Source organism: Ranitomeya variabilis, chromosome 7 (genome assembly GCF_051348905.1).
Source record: "Ranitomeya variabilis isolate aRanVar5 chromosome 7, aRanVar5.hap1, whole genome shotgun sequence".
In the NCBI taxonomy this organism is placed as follows: domain Eukaryota; kingdom Metazoa; phylum Chordata; class Amphibia; order Anura; family Dendrobatidae; genus Ranitomeya; species Ranitomeya variabilis.
The window spans coordinates 23,375,746-23,397,700 of record NC_135238.1 but is presented as its reverse complement, the minus strand read 5'-3'; the positions used below and the strand labels follow the sequence as shown (position 1 = coordinate 23,397,700).

The 21,955-nt window shown below is 47.0% G+C and overlaps 1 long non-coding RNA gene across 2 annotated transcripts in view; it reads left to right on the top strand.

The window, feature by feature from the left end:
* The window catches only part of LOC143785557 (uncharacterized), a 202,310-nt gene that overhangs the window by 81,084 nt on the left and 99,271 nt on the right, over positions 1–21,955 (top strand). The window contains exon 3 of one of the 2 annotated variants that reach the window (XR_013218012.1): positions 19,631–19,725. The exons of the other annotated variant lie outside the window; for it this stretch is intronic. This is a non-coding gene — a long non-coding RNA (uncharacterized LOC143785557). The remainder of the gene's footprint in view (positions 1–19,630; positions 19,726–21,955) is intronic. 2 annotated transcript variants of the gene reach the window in all.

Sequence of the window (21,955 nt, the reverse complement as noted above, 5' to 3'; positions counted from 1 at the left end):
GTGCTTTTCTGCAAAAGTGGACAGGACGTCTGCACCGTACTGAAGGGAGGATGGATGGGGTCATGTATTGCAAGATTTTGGCCAACAACCTCCTTCCCTCAGTAAGAGCATTGAAGATGGGTCGTGACCGGGTCTTCCAGCATGACAATGACCCGAAACACACAGCCAGGGTAACTAAGGAATGGCTCTGTAAGATGCATTTCAAAGTCCTGGAGTGGCCTAGCCAGTGACCAGACCTGATCCCAATAGAAAATCTTTGGAGGAAGCTGAAACTCAATGTTGCCCAACGACAGCCCCGAAACCTGATAGATCAGGAGAAGATCTGTATGGGGAGGGGGCCAAAATCCCTGCTGCAGTGTGTGCAAACCTGGTCAAGAACTACAGGAAACATCTGACCTCTGTAATTGCAAACAAAGGTTTCTGGACCAAATGTTAAGTTCTGTTTTTCTATTGTATCAAATACTTATTTCATGCAATAACATGCAAAATAAGTATGTAATAATCATACAATGTGATTTTCTGGTTTTTCTGCACCTACGATAAAAATTACAGACCTCTCCATTCTTTGTAGTTGGGAAAATGTGCAAAATCGACAGTGTATCAAATGCTTATTTCCCCACTGTATTTGGGGTCGGTGTGATGGTGGACCATATAGCATTGAGGGTAAGAGGGGCAATTTATTGGTTGACTGTCCTTCTTACAGCTACCATGCTGAATTTCAGGGGCCATGGAGCAGTGGGACACATTGTGAAACCCCATCACAGGCGTAAAGAGGACTAGTGCTGCCCGGAACAGCCGTGTCTGATGTATCAGGTGAACACTAGGCAGTCATATTTAAAAAAAAAGTAAAATATGTAAAATTACTCAACTACTGCCCAATTTATGGGAAGAGTTAATCTATCACCTGATTGGTTCCAATGGGCCACGAGGATCCCTTTGTTACTAGAAAATGGCCACCATGGCTCTTGCTCAAAGCCCTTCCATGTGATTCTGGTTGGCAGCTCTAGACTATTTGTGTTTGATTTGAGTCATTTCTTTGTCCCCGTGGACCAACGAACATTGGCAAATTACAACTTGGATTCTCCTCAAAGATATCGAAATCACAACCTTTACTTCGCACCTGGGTTATAATAACAGGTTGTATTTCACACGTGGGTGCGGTTTCTTACTTATCTTTCTGAACAATATATCATCAGAACGGAATTATTGGAGGTGACTGCAACAATAAAAATGAGGCTCCTTTCAGCTGCTGCCTGACACTAGCACACTTTTAGAAACCTATGACAGTCGCCATTTCCTGACTTTGCCGAATTTTATACTTTCTTGCTCGATCGTGTTTTAGAAGCTACAGGGACACAGAGCCCAATAAAGCGTAGATGAGATGGGGAGGAGGTCGCTGCGCCCTCCATGATCACTGGACCGGGTCAGTTTTCCCATGGATCATCATCGCGCAGACTAGATCAGAATGAACATATATATATATATATATACAGTATATATATATATATATATATATATATGTATAGACATGGGTAGATTAAAGCGTGGTATAGTGGGACTCACAAGTGAGTTGTGTGTGTTAAAATCACATGTCCACACTCAGTGCTAAAGATGGTACATACTGCATATGGGAGTCTATGTGGGGGTTCATAATGTATATAGAAGGCTAGGTGGGGCTCATACTGTAGGTAGAGAGTTATGTCAGTACTCATACTGTATCTAGGTAACTGTATGGGGGCTCCTACTGTATGCAGGGAACTATGTGGCACTTATACAGTATATAGGTAGCTATGTGGCGGCTCATGCTGTATGTAGGGGCTGTGTGTGGATTCATACTGTATGCAGGGGCTGTGTGGGGGTCTCATTGTATGTAGGGGCTGTGTGTGGATTCATACTGTATGCAGGGGCTGTGTGGGGGTCTCATATTGTATGTAGGGGGCTGTGTGTGGATTCATACTGTATGCAGGGGCTGTGTGGGGGTCTCATTGTATAAAGGGGGCTGTGTATGAAATCATACTGTATGCAGGGGCTGTGTGGGGGTCTCATTGTATGTAGGGGGCTGTGTGTGAATTCATACTGTATGTAGGGGCTGTGTGAGGGTCTCATATTGTATGTGGGGGGCTGTGTGTGGATTCATACTGTATGCAGGGGCTGTGTGGGGGTCTCATTGTATGTAGGGGGCTGTGTGTGAATTCATACTGTATGCAGGGGCTGTGCAGGGGTCTCATATTGTATGTAGGGGACTGTGTGTGGATTCATACTGTATGTAGGGGCTGTGTGGGGGTCTCCTATTGTATGTAGGGGGCTGTGTGTGAATTCATACTGTATGCAGGGGCTGTGTGGGGGTCTCATACTGTATGTAGGGGCTGTGTGTGGATTCATACTGTATGCAGGGGCTGTGTGGGGGTCTCATATTGTATGTAGGGGGCTGTGTGTGGATTCATACTGTATGTAGGGGCTGTGTGGGGGTCCCATTGTATGTAGGGGGCTGTGTGTGAATTCATACTGTATGCAGGGGCTGTGCAGGGGTCTCATATTGTATGTAGGGAACTGTTTGTGGATTCATACTGTATGCAAGGGCTGTGTGGGGGTCTCATATTGTATGTAGGGGGCTGTGTGTGGATTCATACTGTATGCAGGGGCTGTGTGGGGTCTCATTGTATAAAGGAGGCTGTGTGTGAATTCATACTGTATGCAGGGGCTGTGTGGGGGTCTCATTGTATGTAGGGGCTGTGTGTGGATTCATACTGTATGTAGGGGCTGTGTGAGGGTTGCATATTGTATGTAGGGGGCTGTGTGTGGATTCATACTGTATGCAGGGGCTGTGTGGGGGTCTCATTGTATGTAGGGGGCTGTTTGTGGATTCATACTGTATGTAGGGGCTGTGTGGGGGTCTCCTATTGTATGTAGGGGGCTGTGTGTGGATTCATACTGTATGTAGGGTGTTACGCCATCCTATACTTACCTTTCCGGCCGGCGCGCTCCCGACGCTCCTCCTCGCTCCTCTGTCTCTGCTTTCCAGGGTGCTTGTCCCTTTGCCGGTCCGCGCATGCACAGACAGGCTTCTCTTACCGCACGGGCTTCTGGGAGTTCGTGACCTGTTGGCCCCGCCCCCAATATGGCGGCGCCCATCGGGTATTTCACTCCTGCACTTGCCCGGGTTAGACGCCTTTGCGTCTATCGTGTTTGTCGGTTTCCTTGCTGGCATCCCTTTGGTTTCCTAGGCTCCACCAGCATTTACTCTGTGTCCTTTCCTGTCTCATTGTCTCCTTCCTCCGTGCCAGTCCTGTGTTCCTGCTTCCGTGCCAGTCCTGTGTTCCTGTCTCCGTGCCAGTCCTGTGTTCCTGTCTCCGTGCCAGTCCTGTGTTCCAGCCTCCGTGCCAGTCCTGTGTTCCAGCCTCCGTGCCAGTCCTGTGTTCCAGCCTCCGTGCCAGTCGTGTGTTCCAGCCTCCGTGCCAGTCCTGTGTTCCAGCCTCCGAGCCAGTCCTGTGCTCCAGCCTCCGAGCCAGTCCTGTGTTCCTGCTTCCGTGCCAGTCCTATGTTCCTGTCTCCGTGCCAGTCCTGTGTTCCTGCTTCCGTGCCAGTCCTGTGTTCCTGTCTCCGTGCCAGTCCTGTGTTCCTGTCTCCGTGCCAGTCCTGTGTTCCAGCCTCCGAGCCAGTCCTGTGTTCCAGCCTCCGAGCCAGTCCTGTGTTCCTGCTTCCGTGCCAGTCCTGTGTTCCTGCTTCCGTGCCAGTCCTGTGTTCCTGTCTCCGTGCCAGTCCTGTGTTCCTGTCTCCGTGCCAGTCCTGTGTTCCAGCCTCCGTGCCAGTCCTGTGTTCCAGCCTCCGTGCCAGTCCTGTGTTCCAGCCTCCGTGCCAGTCCTGTGTTCCAGCCTCCGAGCCAGTCCTGTGTTCCAGCCTCCGTGCCAGTCCTGTGTTCCAGCCTCCGAGCCAGTCCTGTGTTCCAGCCTCCGTGCCAGTCCTGTGTTCCAGCCTCCGTGCCAGTCCTGTGTTCCAGCCTCCGTGCCAGTCCTGTGTTCCAGCCTCCGTGCCAGTCCTGTGTTCCAGCCTCCGTGCCAGTCCTGTGTTCCAGCCTCCGTGCCAGTCCTGTGTTCCAGCGTCCGTGCCAGTCCTGTGTTCCAGCCTCCGTGTCAGTCCTGTGTTCCAGCCTCTGTGCCAGTCCTGTGTCCAAGCCTCCGTGTCAGTCCTGTGTTCCAGCCTCCATGCCAGTCCTGTGTTCCAGCCTCCGTGCCAGTCCTTTGTTCCAGCCTCCGTGCCAGTCCTGTGTTCCAGCCTCCGTGTCAGTCCTGTGTTCCAGCCTCCGTGCCAGTCTTGTGTTCTAGCCTCCGTGCCAGTCCTGCGTTCCTGCCTCCGTGCCAGTCCTGTGCTCCTGCCGTCTGCCAGCCCAGTGTTCCAGCCTCCGTGCCAGTCCTGTGTTCCAGCCTCCGTGCCAGTCTTGTGTTCCAGCCTCCGTGCCAGTCCCGCGTTCCTGCCTCCGTGCCAGTCCTGTGCTCCTGCCGTCTGCCAGCCCAGTGTTCCAGCCTACCTAGCCGGTCCTGTGTTTCCATCGCTCCCTATCTATCGTAGGTCTCCTTCATACTGGTTAGTACCTAACATTCTGGGCTCGTTATTCTGCTTATCTGTGCGCCTCGGTGACACCACCTCTCCTTTATTCTCTGACCCACCTCTGGCTCCCATATCAGTCGTCCCTTTGGTTCCGGCAGTCGCGGCCTCACCCCCCTTGGGCCTGTCCCAAACACTCCCTGTATAGGGGGTGGTTCCATCTGGTCCGCTCACCCTCGGGGGCTCTGTAGCCGTGACCCAGAGGGTCCACTTCTCGAGTCGTGATAGTACGCAAAGGCCATGGATCCCGCTGGAGCCGCAGCCGCTCAGAAAGAGTTAGTTTTCTTGCGGGAGAATCAGTCTCGAATGATGTCTTTCATGAAGTCTATGGACTCCCGTCTCTCGGCCCTCCAGTCCTCTGATCCAGGAAATGCCTCTCAGCTGGCCAGTTTGCAACAAGAACTGGCACAGCAGCGTGACGCTCAGTCCCATATTTTGGGGTATATGGCTTCCGTTGATAGTCGCCTTTCTTCTCTCCAGGCTGCCGCGTCCGTTCCCGCACCAGCTCTTGCTCCTCATCCCACTCCTCGTTTGGCTAAACCCCCTCGCTTTAATGGAGATCCCAAACAATGTCGGGGATTTCTCAACCAGTGCTGTCTTCACTTTGAGCTCCTTCCCTTGCAGTATCCCACGGATCGGGCCAAGGTGGCGTTTATTGTTTCACATTTGGAGGGGGATGCCTTAGCATGGGAGCGGGATGATCCAGTGGTTCTTCAGCTCACTCCTTTTTTAGAGACCTTTCGTCGAGTGTTCGATGAACCAGGTCGTTTGGCTTCCACCACAGAAGCCCTGTTTAATTTACAGCAGGGGTCCCTAACTGTAGGGCAATATGCAATTCAGTTCCGAACTTTATCTACCGAATTAGGTTGGAATAATGAGGCATTAGTCGGGGCTTTCTGGCGGGGGCTTTCCAGTCGTATCAAGGATGAATTAGCTGGCTGGGATACTCCTACTATTTTGGAGGATTTAATTTCTTTAGCTACGCGAATTGATCTTCGCTTTCAGGAGCGAGCCCGGGAGAGAAAATTTCCGCGTTCTTCCATGACTTCTCGCAGACCTCTCAGTCCTCGTCCCAGGGTCACTGCTTCAGTTTCTGCTCCTGAACCGATGCAGGTGGATCGTGTTAGACTCTCCGAACAACGTCGCAAGGAGAGGCGTACCCAGGGTCTCTGTTTTTACTGTGGCAGTTCCTCACATCTTCTTCGTGCCTGCCCTGACCGTCCGGAAAACTCCTCCGCCTAGGTCAGGTAAGAGAGGCCTCCCTAGGTACAAATGAAACCTCTCAACCCCTCACTTTGCCCGTTTTATTGCACGTACATGACAAACGTTTCTCTCTTGAGGCTTATTTAGACTCAGGAGCAGCAGGGAATTTTATTAGGTTAGAGGAGGTAATTAAATTCTCAGTTCCGGTTAGATCATTAGAGAACCCTCTTCTTCTCGCTTCTGTAGACGGGAGACCCCTGCAGGAGACTATTACTCAAGTCACGCATTTTGTAGAACTTCAGGTTGGGGCTCTTCATAGAGAGAGAATTTCGTTTTTAGTTTTGGCCAACATCTCCCACCCTATTCTTCTCGGTCTCCCGTGGTTGCGTCTCCACGAACCTTTATTGGACTGGCGTGGGGGCAATATTCTTCGTTGGGGAGATTCCTGTCGGTCTCGTTGTCTGCTGCCGGTGCGCCCTGTTGGTGTTCCTTGTCCTTCTCCCGTCCTCTCCGGGTTGCCCTCTGCTTATTCTTCTTTTTCTGATGTTTTTGACAAGACGGAGGCGGAGTCTCTTCCGCCGCACCGACCTTACGACTGTCCCATAGACCTTGTTCCTGGTGCCATGCCACCTAGGGGAAGAATCTATCCGCTCTCGCCTGCAGAAACACAAGCTATGTCGGACTATGTTCAAGAGAATCTTGCTAGAGGCTTTATCCGGAAATCTTCTTCTCCAGCCGGAGCAGGTTTCTTTTTTGTGAAGAAGAAGGATGGTTCCCTTCATCCGTGTATTGATTACAAAGGGTTGAACAACATCACTGTGAAGAACAAATACCCTTTACCGCTTATCTCTGAACTCTTCGACCGACTGAGAGGTGCACGAATTTTCACCAAGCTAGATCTTCGGGGAGCTTACAACTTGGTTCGTATCCGTGCGGGAGACGAGTGGAAGACCGCATTCAATACTCGGGACGGTCACTACGAGTATCTGGTAATGCCGTTTGGGCTTTGTAATGCTCCAGCGGTGTTCCAGGAGTTCGTCAATGACATCTTTCGTGACTGTCTCTATACCAGTGTTGTAGTCTACTTGGATGACATCCTCGTCTTCTCTCCTGACCTTTCCACCCATCGCCGAGACGTTCGCCGAGTCTTACTTCGCCTAAGGGAGAATCATCTCTTCGCAAAGTTCGAAAAATGTGTCTTCGAGCAGTCTTCTGTGCCTTTCCTGAGATATATTGTTTCAGAAAATGGTCTAAGAATGGATCCTGAAAAGGTGTCTGCCGTTTTGAATTGGCCCCGTCCTTCGGGAACAAAAGCTATCCAGCGATTCCTTGGCTTTGCCAATTACTACAGACAATTTATCCCTCATTTCTCCTCTTTGTCAAAACCAATCTCTGCTCTGGTCCGTAAAGGGGTTGATCCAAATCTTTGGCCTCCAGAGGCAGAAACGGCTTTCCTAACTCTGAAACAAGAATTTGCTTCAGCCTCGGTGCTTCATCGTCCTGATACCAACAGGCCTTTTATTCTTGAAGTGGATGCGTCATCTATTGGAGCCGGAGCTGTGCTTTTACAGAGATCCAATTCTGGACATTTAGTTTCCTGTGGCTTTTTCTCCAAAGCTTTTTCTCCTCCGGAACGCAATTATTCCATCGGTGACAAAGAATTGTTAGCCATCAAGTTGGCCTTGGAGGAGTGGCGATACCTCCTTGAAGGGTCTGTTCATCCTTTTGTTATTTTTACTGACCACAAGAATCTAGCCTATGTTCAATCAGCCCAAAGGCTGAATCCTCGACAAGCCAGATGGTCCTTGTTCTTCGGACGCTTCGATTTCGAGCTACATTTCCGGCCTGGAGATAAGAACATCAGAGCTGACGCCCTGTCTCGGTCTTTTCAACTGTCAGATGTAGAAGAGAGACCTGCGCACATTCTTGACCCAGCTAAGATTGTCTCTTTGGCTCCCCTCGATGTAATCTCACCGCCTCCAGGAAAGACCCTCGTTTCTAATTGTGACAAGTTGAAGGTCTTACGTTGGGGTCATTCCTCCCAGTTCGCCGGACATATCGGAGGTAAGAAGATCCTCTTCCTGATTTCTCGCCACTATTGGTGGCCTTCTCTTCGCCAGGATGTGTTAGATTCTGTTGCTTCCTGTTCCACGTGTGCTCGGAATAAGGTTCCTCGACAGCTGCCTTCTGGGCCTCTGCTTCCACTTCCTGTGCCATCTGTTCCCTGGACTCATATCGCCATGGACTTTGTCACCGATTTACCGAGGTCCTCTATTTGCACGGCAATTCTAGTGGTGGTAGACAGATTTTCCAAGATGGCCCACTTCATCTCTCTACCTGGACTTCCATCTGCCCCTGACCTTGCGAAGATTTTTTTTACTTCAAGTTTTTCGGCTTCACGGATTCCCTCAGCATATCGTCTCAGACCGAGGAGTCCAGTTTACCTCCCGTTTTTGGAGAGCGCTTTGTGGTCTTATGAAGGTATCGCTAGATTTTTCTTCTGCTTATCATCCCCAGTCCAACGGTCAGGTGGAACATGTTAATCAAATCCTCATCTCTTATCTTCGTCACTTTACCAATGCTCACCATGATGACTGGGTGTCTCTTCTTCCTTGGGCGGAATTCGCCTACAATAACCATACTAGCGAATCTTCATCTAAGTCTCCCTTTTTTATTGTTTTTGGGCAACATCCTGGCATTCCTCTCCCTGTTCTCCCCACCTCAGGCGTACCGGCGGCGGATTCCTTGTCACAGGAGTTTTCCCAAATTTGGCTGGAGACTAAGGAGGCGCTAGTAAAAGCTAGTAGCAGAATGAAAAGGTTTGCCGACAAAAGGCGTTTGGATGCTCCTCCTTATCATCCTGGCGATAAGGTCTGGCTTTCCTCTCGCTATATCAGACTTAAAATTCCCTCTCAGAAGCTGGGTCCACGATACATCGGCCCCTTTGAGATTTCTAGCCGAGTTAATGATGTAGCATTCAAGTTGAAATTACCCACCTCCCTACGCATTCCTAATGTTTTTCATGTATCTCTCCTCAAACCCGCAATTTTCAATCATTTTCATTCTGCTCCGTCTCGTTCTCACCAACCTATTTCCTCTGATGCTTTTTTTGAGGTTAAGAATATTCTCGCCAAAAAGACCGTCAAGGGCAAAACATTTTTTCTCATTGATTGGAAAGGGTTTGGACCCGAGGAGAGGTCTTGGGAGCCTCTTGAGAATATCAATGCTCCTTTAGTTTTGAAAAGATTCCTTTCCAGCTCTAAAGAGAGGGGGCGTAAGAGAGGGGGTACTGTTACGCCATCCTATACTTACCTTTCCGGCCGGCGCGCTCCCGACGCTCCTCCTCGCTCCTCTGTCTCTGCTTTCCAGGGTGCTCGTCCCTTTGCCGGTCCGCGCATGCGCAGACGGGCTTCTCTTACTGCACGGGCTTCTGGGAGTTCGTGACCTGTTGGCCCCGCCCCCAATATGGCGGCGCCCATCGGGTATTTCACTCCTGCACTTGCCCGGGTTAGACGCCTTTGCGTCTGTCGTGTTTGTCGGTTTCCTTGCCGGCATCCCTTTGGTTTCCTAGGCTCCACCAGCGTTTACTCTGTGTCCTTTCCTGTCTCATTGTCTCCTTCCTCCGTGCCAGTCCTGTGTTCCTGCTTCCGTGCCAGTCCTGTGTTCCTGTCTCCGTGCCAGTCCTGTGTTCCTTAGCAAATAGATAATGGCTGCACTCAAGTTTATTGTGCTAAAGCAAGGAAATGTGCAATACATGAAATGTGAACAGCATAATGGCTTGTGAAATTTATGAAAAAACACATGAGATTTTTAGCACAAAATTTGGCCAAATGTTGTGAGCCCATTCACCAAACGTCAAGGTAATCTCAGATCGAATGGGTAACTAACCTGTCTGCCTAGTGTGAACACTTACCTATGGCTAATAAAATGGTAAAGCCTGTATTTATAGAGGAGGTTAGAACCAACTGTGTTTGGATGTAATTAAAATCACAGCATGGTGAAGGGCGGGGCGTTCAAGTCAGAAAAAGCAATACATAGTAAATATAGAAAAACTGACTGAACAGCCATCTAGTCTGAACTAGTGCATAACCAAAAAGTCTTACATAGCAAATAGATAATGACTGCACTCAAGTTTATTGTGCTAAAGCAAGGAAATGTGCAATACATGAAATGTGAACAGCATAATGGCTTGTGAAATTTATGAAAAAACACATGAGATTTTTAGCACAAAATTTGGCCAAATGTTGTGAGCCCATTCACCAAACGTCAAGGTAATCTCAGATCGAATGGGTAACTAACCTGTCTGCCTAGTGTGAACACTTACCTATGGCTAATAAAATGGTAAAGCCTGTATTTATAGAGGAGGTTAGAACCGCCCTTCAGCCTCCGTGCCAGTCCTGTGTTCCAGCCTCCGTGCCAGTCCTGTGTTCCAGCCTCCGTGCCAGTCCTGTGTTCCAGCCTCCGTGCCAGTCCTGTGTTCCAAGCCTCCGTGTCAGTCCTGTGTTCCAGCCTCCGTGCCAGTCCTGTGTTCCAGCCTCCGTGCCAGTCCTGTGTTCCAGCCTCCGTGTCAGTCCTGTGTTCCAGCCTCCGTGCCAGTCCTGTGTTCCAGCCTCCGTGCCAGTCCTGTGTTCCAGCCTCCGTGCCAGTCCTGTGTTCCAGCCTCCGTGCCAGTCCTGTGTTCCAGCCTCTGTGCCAGTCCTGTGTTCCAAGCCTCCGTGTCAGTCCTGTGTTCCAGCCTCCGTGCCAGTCCTGTGTTCCAGCCTCCGTGCCAGTCTCCTTCATACTGGTTAGTACCTAACATTCTGGGCTCGTTATTCTGCTTATCTGTGCGCCTCGGTGACACCACCTCTCCTTTATTCTCTGACCCACCTCTGGCTCCCATATCAGTCGTCCCTTTGGTTCCGGCAGTCACGGCCTCACCCCCCTTGGGCCTGTCCCAAACACTCCCTGTATAGGGGGTGGTTCCATCTGGTCCGCTCGCCCTCGGGGGCTCTGTAGCCGTGACCCAGAGGGTCCACTTCTCGAGTCGTGATATAGGGGCTGTGTGGGGGTCTCCTATTGTATGTAGGGGGCTGTGTGTGAATTCATACTGTATGCAGGGGCTGTGTGGGGGTCTCATATTGTATGTAGGGGGCTGTGTGTGGATTCATACTGTATGTAGGGGCTGTGTGGGGGTCTCATTGTATGTAGGGGGCTGTGTGTGAATTCATACTGTATGCAGGGGCTGTTTTGGGGTCTCATTGTATGTAGGGGCTGTGTGTGGATTCATACTGTATGCAGGGGCTGTGTGGGGGTCTCCTATTGTATGTAGGGGGCGGTGTGTGAATTCATACTGTATGCAGGGGCTGTGTGGGGGTCTCATATTGTATGTAGGGGGCTGTGTGTGGAATCATACTGTATGCAGGGGCTGTGTGGGGGTCTCATATTGTATGTAGGGGGCTGTGTGGATTCATACTGTATGCAGGGGCTGTGTGGGGGTCTCATATTGTATGTAGGGGCTGTGTGGATTCATACTGAATGTAGGGGCTGTGTGTGGGTCTCATATTGTATGTAGGGGGCTGTGTGGATTCATACTGTATGCAGGGGCTGTGTGGGGGTCTCATATTGTATGTAGGGGCTGTGTGGGGGTCTCATATTGTATGTAGGGGGCTGTGTGTGGATTCATACTGTATGTAGGGGCTGTGTGGGGGTCTCATATTGTATGTAGGGGGCTGTGTGTGAATTCATACTGTATGCAGGGGCTGTGTGGGGGTCTCATTGTATGTAGGGGGCTGTGTGTGGATTCATACTGTATGCAGGGGCTGTGTGGGGGTCTCATATTGTATGTAGGGGGCTGTGTGTTGATTCATACTGTATGCAGGGGCTGTGTGGGGGTTTCATATTGTATATGGGGGGCTGTGTGGATTCATACTGTATGTAGAGGCTGTGTGGGGGTCTCATATTGTATATGGGGGCTGTGTGGATTCATACTGTATGTAGGGGCTGTGTGTGGAGTGTGGATTAATACTGTATGTAGGGGCTGTGTGGGGGTCTCATATTGTATGTGGGGGGCTGTGTGTTGATTCATACTGTATGCAGGGGCTGTGTGGGGGTTTCATATTGTATATGGGGGGCTGTGTGGATTCATACTGTATGTAGAGGCTGTGTGGGGGTCTCATATTTTATATGGGGGCTGTGTGGATTCATACTGTATGTAGGGGCTGTGTGTGGAGTGTGGATTAATACTGTATGTAGGGGCTGTGTGGGGGTCTCATATTCCATATGGGGGCTGTGTGGATTCATACTGTATGTAGGGGCTGTGTGGGGGTCTCATATTGTATATGGGGGGTGTTATGATCCGGTGACCTTGGAGCCGCATGAGAGACTTTCTCAGGAGTAGGTGGTACCTGTACTGACCGCAAACCCTAAACAAACACCGCAACTAGAAGTAGCCGTGGGATGTACCTAACACGTCCTAGACACCTCAACACAGCCGGAGGACTAAATACCCCTATAGATGGAAATGGGAATTCTATCTTGCCTCAGAGCAGAACCCCAAAGGATAGGCAGCCCCCCACAAATATTGACTGTGAGTATAAGAGGAAAAACACACGCAGGCAGAAAAACAGGATTTAGCAAAAGAGGCACTTCTAGCTAAATAGAAAAGGATAGGACAGAATTCTAAGCGGTCAGTATTAAAATCCTAAAAATATCCACAGCAGATAATACAAATATTCTACATCTAACTAAAGACATAGAAAGTATATCTGCATCTCCTGAGAATCCAGCATGACTGAAAAATCCAAACAAAGTCTAAGCTGGACAAAAACACAATGAATTGCACTGAATTGCAAAGCACACTGCATGTGTGCACAGAGACAAAAAAACAGACACTTAACTTAGCTGAATTGGCAGAAGGGCATGAGGAGCCAGAGAGAGATGCAATCCCTCCAAGTACAATGGACAACTGGCATGGACTCATGGATCCTGCACACCTAAATACCTAATAGAGCTGCAATCAGCAGAAACACCTGCCCGGATTACAACCCCAAGACAACTGCACTACCACCAACAACCACCGGAGGGAGCCCAAGAGCAGAATTCACAACAGGGGGGGCTGTGTGGATTCACACTGTATGTAGGGGCTGTGTGGGGGTCTCATATTGTATGTAGGGGCTGTGTGTGGATTCATACTGTATGCAGGGGCTGTGTGGGGGTCTCATATTGTATGTAGGGGGGCTATGTTGCCTGGGCCTTTGAGCTGTTAACCTCATTGCAGTGCAGCTTGTCCAGACTGAAGGAATTTCCTGATATACCCCTGAATGACCAAAACGGGGGAAACACTTCAGCAGAAGATGCCGGTAAGCTAAGTACACAACTGTTCAGGCCATATAGGGTCTATATACATTTATATGGGATTGTCCAGATCCATAAAAACTTGAGTATTAGGTATAATACATATATTAGGTTAGCTACTACCTGCTGATAAGTGATTATCCCGATAACCCCAGTGATACAGGGAGCGTCTGATGATCTGTGATAAAACTCTATTCATCTCTCGTACCGCCTCCATTTATGAGCCGCCTTATATCACCACTATAAATGCCAGTGCGGGCGATCACTTCATTATTATGGTTCTCATCCAGTAAACCCAGCAAGAACCCGTTCTGATCCATTATTCATAGATGTACGCAGCTCCCCCGCCTCAGAGATGCGCTTATTGCCGCCGCTCAGGGTTTCGGCCCGTCCTTTACGCCGGGTAATAGTAACATTAGACACCATTTAATCTGAGCGTCTTTGGCCTCGTCTCGCTCTCGTGATGTTCACGATATAATAAAGTCTGGCTGCGGGAAAATAGAAATCACTTGTGCCGGTGACGGCTCTGATTACAGCAAGTAATGGCGGTATTATTACTTTATACCGCCTGGTGGCATCGTCCTGTTACCGGAGCTCAGCTGTCTATTTACAGAGGGACGGGCGAGGTGAAGACAAGTGTCGCTTCACAAATTTATGTCCTCCATTGTCCACTTAACAAGAAATGGGAAATCTGATGGGAACATTAGGAGAAAATCATCCACACGAAGCGCCATAAAGTGCAATCCCCGGTATTATAATCAGTGCCGACCAGAGGAATGGGGATTCATGGACACTGTTCTAATCATCTGCCATCTCATAACGGTTTATCAACTGTATAAATAGCAACTCAATGAATATCTATCTCCGCACATGGCCACAACTGAAGGCGGCCTTGTGGAAAAGTAAGAAAACCCCCCACAATGGTCACCGAAAAGTCTTAAAACTGACGAAAGCTGCTGAATATCAACTAACGAAAATCAGAATCTGCTTTTTGATTTTGGTTCAATAGAAAAATATATAAAAAAAATAATAATAATGAAAGCGGTCCGGACAAAAATGATGAGGATTGAAAATAATTTGACCTCATGGACGTGTGACACTAGGAGCGTCCTGTAATTACCACCACGGATGTCTGCAGTCATGTGATCAGTCAGTCTGCTGTTTACAGGGTGAAAAGTAGTCACTGTGCTGTTTGTAATCATGGTGGGTATCACACAGAACAAGGTTAGAACCTCAGCGAGAGGAACAGGAATCGCTTGTTTGTCTCTAAAAAAGGTTGTGCAACAAAATATTACGTTAAGGAGCCGTCACTTGTGTCCAGGCCGGGCATGAGTTGTTTTTTTGAATGTTGAACCAAAATTCAAAAGCAAAAAACACAAAATCTGATTCTCATTATTGATATTAAGTAAATTTACATTGAAAATTACTTTTGTAAGTTTCAAGTTATTTGAGTGACCATTGTGGGATTTTCTTACTTTACCAAAAGTGTCTATCTATCTATCTATCTATCTATCTATCTATCTATCTATCTGTCTGTCTGTCTGTCTGTCTGTCTGTCTGTCTGTCTACCTATCTACAGTGCCCCCCTGGAAGAATCAACAACAAGTGGAACACAATTGTGAAGTTGAACGAAATTTATTGGTTATTTGAAATTTTTGTGGAAATTCAAAAACTGAAAAGTGGGGCGTGCAATATTATTCGGCCCCTTTAACGTAATACTTTGTTGCGCCACCTTTTGCTGCTATTACAAGTCACTTGGGGTATGTCTCTATCAGTTTTATACATCGAGAGACTGAAATTCTTGTCCATTCTTCCTTGGCAAACAGCTCGAGCTCAGTGAGGTTTGATGGAGATCGTTTGTGAACAGCAGTTTTCAGCTCTTTCCACAGATTCTCGATTGGATTGAGGTCTGGACTCTGACTTGGCCATTCTAACACCTGGATACGTTTATTTGTGAACCATTCCATTGTAGATTTTGCTCTATGTTTGGGATCATTGTCTTGTTGGAAGACAAATCTCTGTCCCAGTCTCAGGTCTTTTGCAGTCTCCAACAGGTTTTCTTCAAGAATGGTCCTGTATTTGGCTCCATCCATCTTCCCATCAATTTTAACCATCTTCCCTGTCCCTGCTGAAGAAAAGCAGGCCCAAACCATGATGCTGCCACCACCATGTTTGACAGTGGGGATGGTGTGTTCAGGGTGATGAGCTGTGTTGCCTTTACGCCATACATATCGTTTGGCATTGTTGCCAAAAAGTTTGATTTTGGTCTCATCTGACCAGAGCACCTTCTTCCACATTTTTGGTGTCTCCCAGGTGGCTTGTTGCAAACTTTAAACAACACTTTTTATGGATATCTTTGAGAAATGGCTTTCTTCTTGCCACTCTTCCATAAAGGCCAGATTTGTGCAGTGTACGACTGATTGTTGTCCTATGGACAGAATGTCCCACCTCAGCTGTAGATCTCTGCAGGTGATCCAGAGTGATCATGGGCCTCTTGGCTGCATCTCTGATCAGTCTTCTCCTTGTTTGAGATGAAAGTTTAGAGGGACGGCCGGGTCTTGGTAGATTTGCAGTGGTATGATACTCCTTCCATTTCTATATGATCGCTTGCACAGTGCTCCTTGGGATGTTTACAGTTTTGGAAATCATTTTGTATCCAAATCCGGCTTTAAACTTCTCCACAACAGTATCACGGACCTGCCTGTTGTGTTCCTTGGTCTTCATGATGCTCTCTGTGCTTTACACAGAACCCTGAGACTATCACAGAGCAGGTGCATTTATACGGAGACTTGATTACACACAGGTGGATTATATTTATCATCATTAGGCATTTAGGACAACATTGGATCATTCAGAGATCCACAATGAACTTCTGCACTGAAAGTAAACGGGCTGAATAATATCGCACACCCAACTTTTCAGTTTTTGAATTTCCACAAAAATTTAAAATGACCAATACATTTCCTTCAACTTCACAATTGTGTTCCACTTGTTGTTGATTCTTCACCAAAAATTTACATTTGGTATCTTTATGTTTGAAGCATGATATGTGGGAAAAGGTTGAAAAGTTCCAAGGAGCCGAATACTTTCACAAGGCACTGTATCTATCAGGACACTGCCATAAATATTGACTGTGAAAGTTCAATGTACTGCCGCCCTTCATGATTTTACTAAATTGTACTAGTTGCTAAAGAAAGAAAATTCCTTCATGTACCTACAGTCTGACATGCGAAGGTGAGGAGACTTTTAAAACTTGCAATGCTCCTCTGGGAACCCCACCCCCTTCTTCCTCTCTCTGGAGCACTTTGGAATGCCCGCTCCGTCTGCAGCAAGCTCCACATGATCCACAATCTCTTTACTTCCCGCAACCTTTCCTTCCTGGCCCTCACTGAGACCTGGTTGATGCCCCCCGACACGGCCTCCCCTGCTGCACTGAGTTACGGTGGCCTACACTTTGCCCACACTCCTCACTCTGGCAACAGACATGGCGGAGGAGTGGTTTTCCTTCTTTCAAAATACTGCTCCTTCCACCCTATCCAACCCCCACCCTCCCTTATCCTCCCTTCTTTCGAGGTTCACTCTGTCCGTATCTACGCTCCCTCTAATCCCCAAATGGCTGTCATATACCGACCACCGGACTCAGCCACTGCCTTCATTGACCAATTCTCCATCTGGCTTCTTCACTTTCTCTCTGCTGACATCCCCACCATCATCATGGGTGTCTATAATATCCCTACTTACACCGGCCAACCAGCAGCCTCCAAACCCCTGTCCCTTATTTCATCCTTTGGACTTACTCAGGGGTCCTCCACAGCCACCCACACAGACGGACATACACTAGACCTGGTCTTCACCCGCCTCTGTTCCTTATCTATTCTCACAACCTCTGCCTTCCCCCTATCTGACCACCATCTACTCACCTCATCCTTGTCCTTCTCACCCACCCCCCATGTCCAGCCAGTACCACATCCTCGCAGAAACCGACTCAGTCGCATAACAAAGCCATGCGACAAATTAATAGGCAACCCTGGCATAACAATCTCACCAAAAAACTTCGACAAGCATCCAGGGTCGCAGAGCGGCGTTGGAAGAAAACACGCCTGCCAGATGACTTCACTGCTTTCAAACAAGATACACTTTCCTACAAATCAGCCCTCACCTCTGCTAACAGACCTATTTCACTAACCTTGTATCTTCATTATCCTACAACCTAAAACAACTGTTCAGCACATTTAACTCTCTCCTCCGCCCACCACTGCCACCTCCAACTCTCCTCATCTCCTCCGAGGACTTTGCCACCTGCTTCAAAAACCAGATCGACCAAACAAGGCAAACCTTTACTGTTCCACCACCCCAACCACTCCATATACCAGACCCCTGCCCTTCCCTAATAACCTCCCTCTCCAACATCACTGAAGGAGAGCTTACTCACCTCCTTTCCAAATCACACCTCACCACCTGTGCACTTGACTCCATCCCTTCCCACCTGCTCCCCAACCTCACTAACACACTCGTTCCAGCCCTAACCCTTCTCTTCAACCTATCCCTATCTTCTGGTACCTTCCCCTTTGCCTTCAAACATGCCACCATCACACCCATCCTCAAAAAAACTAACCTTGACCCAACTGCTATGACCAGCTACCGCCCCATATCACTGCTCCTGTTTGCTTCCAAACTCCTTGAGCAGCATGTCCATGGTCAACTTTCCTCCCACCTCTCATCTAACTCTCTCCTTGACAACCTCCAATCTGGCTTCGGCCCCCACCACTCCACCGAAACTGCCCTGACCAAAATTACTAATGACTTCCTCACAGCCAAAACAGAAATAAATTCGAGGGGGCACCACGGTCAGTGGGATCACACCAAGACCTATAGATAGACCAATGATTGAAAAAGAAGAACAGACCAGGTCTTATAAAAGGGGATCACCACACATAAGGATATGAAACAAATTCACACACAACTTTATTTGGAAAAACATATAAGTAGCAAAACACAAACATTTAAAAAGCATTATTATGCCCTATACAAAAGCCCATAATAAGGCTATAACCCGCACAGGACTCACAAATATAATAGAAAAAGTGACTGATACCACCGTACCTACATAGACAGCTTTGCCACACTATGATAAATAAGACCATAATACATTAATAGTTTCTAGATATTAAAGGGTTCCGGAACCATGGTATTTTTTAATAGTCCCTGCAAACATATCAATACTAAGCGGCACAGTACAACCCATCCCTCATACCATAAGGGAAAATATGCATAGGCACAGCCAATAGTAGGTAAAAAGACTGATAATTAAGCTGTAAGGCAATGTAAAGTATAAGACCCACAGTGCCCCAACAAAGTCTGAGCACTGAAAAGAAAGTATCCAGGCCACATGGAAGCCTTATAGCATAGTCCTACCATATGTACAGTAACCAATGGTGCCAAAACATGATGTCAAACTTAACGGAGTCCTAGTGCAGGCAGCGCAGATGTAGAATCCTGTAGAATGTAAGTCCGCTAGGACAGGGTCCTCGCCCCTCTGTACCAGTCTGCCATTGTAAACCTGTTTACTGTAAATGATATCTATAACCCTGTATGTAAACTCTTCTCATGTACAGCACCATGGAATTAATGGCGCTATATAAATAATAATAATAATAATAATAATTTACTACTTAAACATGTATTACCTGATTTACCTAATGTTGCTAGTGCTTTTCATGAAACATTGGAATTTTGATAATTTAATAGCAAGTATGTAAACTTTATTTACATTTATTCTGAGTGCCTCCTGTAAGCGTCCCCTATTGTGGCAACTCTGCTTTTTTAGTATTATGTTTTAAAGTAAAATAATAAAGCTATTTTTATAAGGAGCTCTTCAGTATTCAATCCATTAATTGGCTCGAAATGTAAAATATAAGGAGAAATGTTACACTTTAGATCCCAATGAAACACCTTTCACCGAGCCAAACCAGATCTCACACTTTGCACTGACGAGGGGCAATACCCCGAAACACAGTGTCTGCAGATTGAGATTTTGGCTTTTATCCTGTCATGAGACAAGGCTCCTTAGAGGGCCAATATTGGCTTTTAGGATTGTCACTTCCTATAGGTGGCGCTAAAGTTCTAGTCCTCTTCCTCTTTGAAGAGACAATTTACCTTCCTCCTTAGAGTAATGCTACCAGTCTGCCACTAGAGGTCAGAAGAACACCGCAGGATCCTGGCGGAGCTCTGCTTCTCCTCCATCCTTGCCCCTGAATGATGGACGGGATAATGGGGGGTCAGCAGCTCGTAACTCACAGGACTTTAATTGATTTTATTTCATGGTAAACTAGGGGTGATCGTGTAGAGACCAGTAACATAGTCAGGAGATACACCAGACGTATTAACTGGGTCACACCTCCACAGCCCCACTGATCGCCCCCTCTTTAGCTTTATTTTATAGAAAGACTTTTTTGTTCTTTTTTTATCGTGATTGTTCTCTTGTTTTCAGGGACAGAACGCGCATGATGCAGTCATATCACAGTGCAGTAACCGCTTACAGCCGCAAACCAGCACCGTGCAGTGAGGTATACACAGGTATAACAGGTATATACTGATCACATCAATCAGGATACAACAATGTCATTATAACATCCTCATCTAAGACACCGTACATCTCATGGCGTCTACAGCCGACACGTCACTATAGGGTGATAATATTCTATTTACTATCTATCTATTATCTATCATCTATCTATTATCTATCTATTTTCTATCTATATCTATCTATTATCTATCTATTATCTATCTATCTATTATCTATCTATCTATTATCTATCTATATCTATCTATTATCTATCTATCTATTATCTATCTATCTATTATCTATCTATATCTATCTATTATCTATCTATCTATCTATCTATCTATTATCTATTTATCTATCTATCTATCTATCTATCTATCTATCTATCTATTATCTATCTATCTATTTATTTATCTATTATCTTTCTATCATATAACTATCTATCTATCTATCTATCTATCTATCTATCTATCTATCTATTATCTATTTTCTATCATCTATCTATCTATCTATCTATCTATCTATCTATCTATCTATCTATCCATTATCCATCTATCTATTATCTATCTATCTATCTATCTATCTATCTATCTATCTATCTATCTATCTATCTATTATCTATCATCTATCCTTTCTGCGGCCGTCACTCTCTATTTGTATGCACCCTTAAGGGTATAAGGAGGACAGGCTGCAGACGTCTCTTTTGGGCGGCTTTTAACACCATTACATCAGTGTGCAGATTTTTAGACAATCCAGATCGAGGGTCCTTGGCAGTGTGACGGGTGTACTGAACTTTCCTATTTTGAATATGAATTAGAAGTCAATAAATTACCTACTACAGCACTAAAATGTATACTGTGGGCATGATTTTTATGGGGGTGAAGTCTCCTGTATAACCATTTAATTTATTTTCATTTTGGGGGTGACAACCAGTCACCTAAGCAAGGAGCGCAGCACTTACAAGTTCTTTCTGATAAAGTTTGTAAGCGCTGCTCTGAAGAAGGCCTGATCACTGGATCTGGGCAGCTGCAGCGCCTCTTGCTGTCCTGCCCCTGCTTGCAGCTTTGAAGGGGGCGCAGTTTGCAAAAATTCCACCGGTCTGAACTGTCAATCAATCAGGAATCCGGGAGCCTGGGGAACGGCGCGCTCCTGAAGAATGATCAGGAGTGATCTCTGCTTATAAGGACTGAGGAGCCCTGGTCATTTTTCATTTTTTGGCGTTCAGGGGTTGCTGCTTTCCAGGAGGCTTCTTAGGCTCCCAAGAGATTTCACAACTCTCCTGGATCATCTAGACTTCTGGTATAAGAGGAAACTTCCTGTATTTCTGGATGAGAAGCCTCCTGGAAAGCAGACAATCCTAAACACCAAAAATGATAAATTACCAGGTTTCCTGGAAAGGAGCAACCCCTGAACACCAAAAATTAAAAATTACCAGGTTTCCTGGAAAGGAGCAACCCCTAAACACCAAAAATTAAAAATTACCAGGTCTCCTAGAAAGCAGCAAATCCTAAACACCAAAAATTAAAAATTACCAGGTCTCCTAGAAAGCAGCAAATCCTAAACACCAAAAATTAAAAATTACCAGGTCTCCTGGAAAGGAGCAACCCCTGAAGGCTTCCTCTGCATGGTGCTGGGATTATATGCACATTCCCGGGGGCAGTGGTCTGGCAAAGCGGGTGTGCGTATGAAAAAAATTCCGAAATTTCCACATTTCCTAAATTTTTCCCATACATACGTACATAAAGAAACTGAAACCCCATGGAAGATTCCTGGGCAAGCACATGTCATCACTGGACCTCAGTGTTGTCGTCATGTCAAGGCTCCAAGTAAGGACAGAAATCTCAATTGACCATGGAAGGAGCTGCAGGAGATCAGTGAGGAGACTGACGAGATCTAAAGTGATATCCATGTCTGGGGGATGGATAGGCCGGCCGGGCATAACATATGGTATTCTCCTGGCACTTAAGTCTTTCTCCAAGCATTAGGGCAGAGGAGACATTTGCTGCAGGGAATACTCCGCTCTCCAGCTATAGTTTCTCATAGGGATCTGGTCCTAATGAAAGGTCTCATGTTGATGGTCCTCTGCTCCGGCGCCCCCATTGTTGAAGCGGGACCCCGTAATTATCAGACTGCTCATCTAGAATCAATTTCTGGTAAGTGAGGGGCAGGCTTCCAAATCTGAGGAACGGTGCCCACATTTGTCTCTCTTCACATCATTAGGCTCAGCTTAACCTAACGACAAGGAGGAAC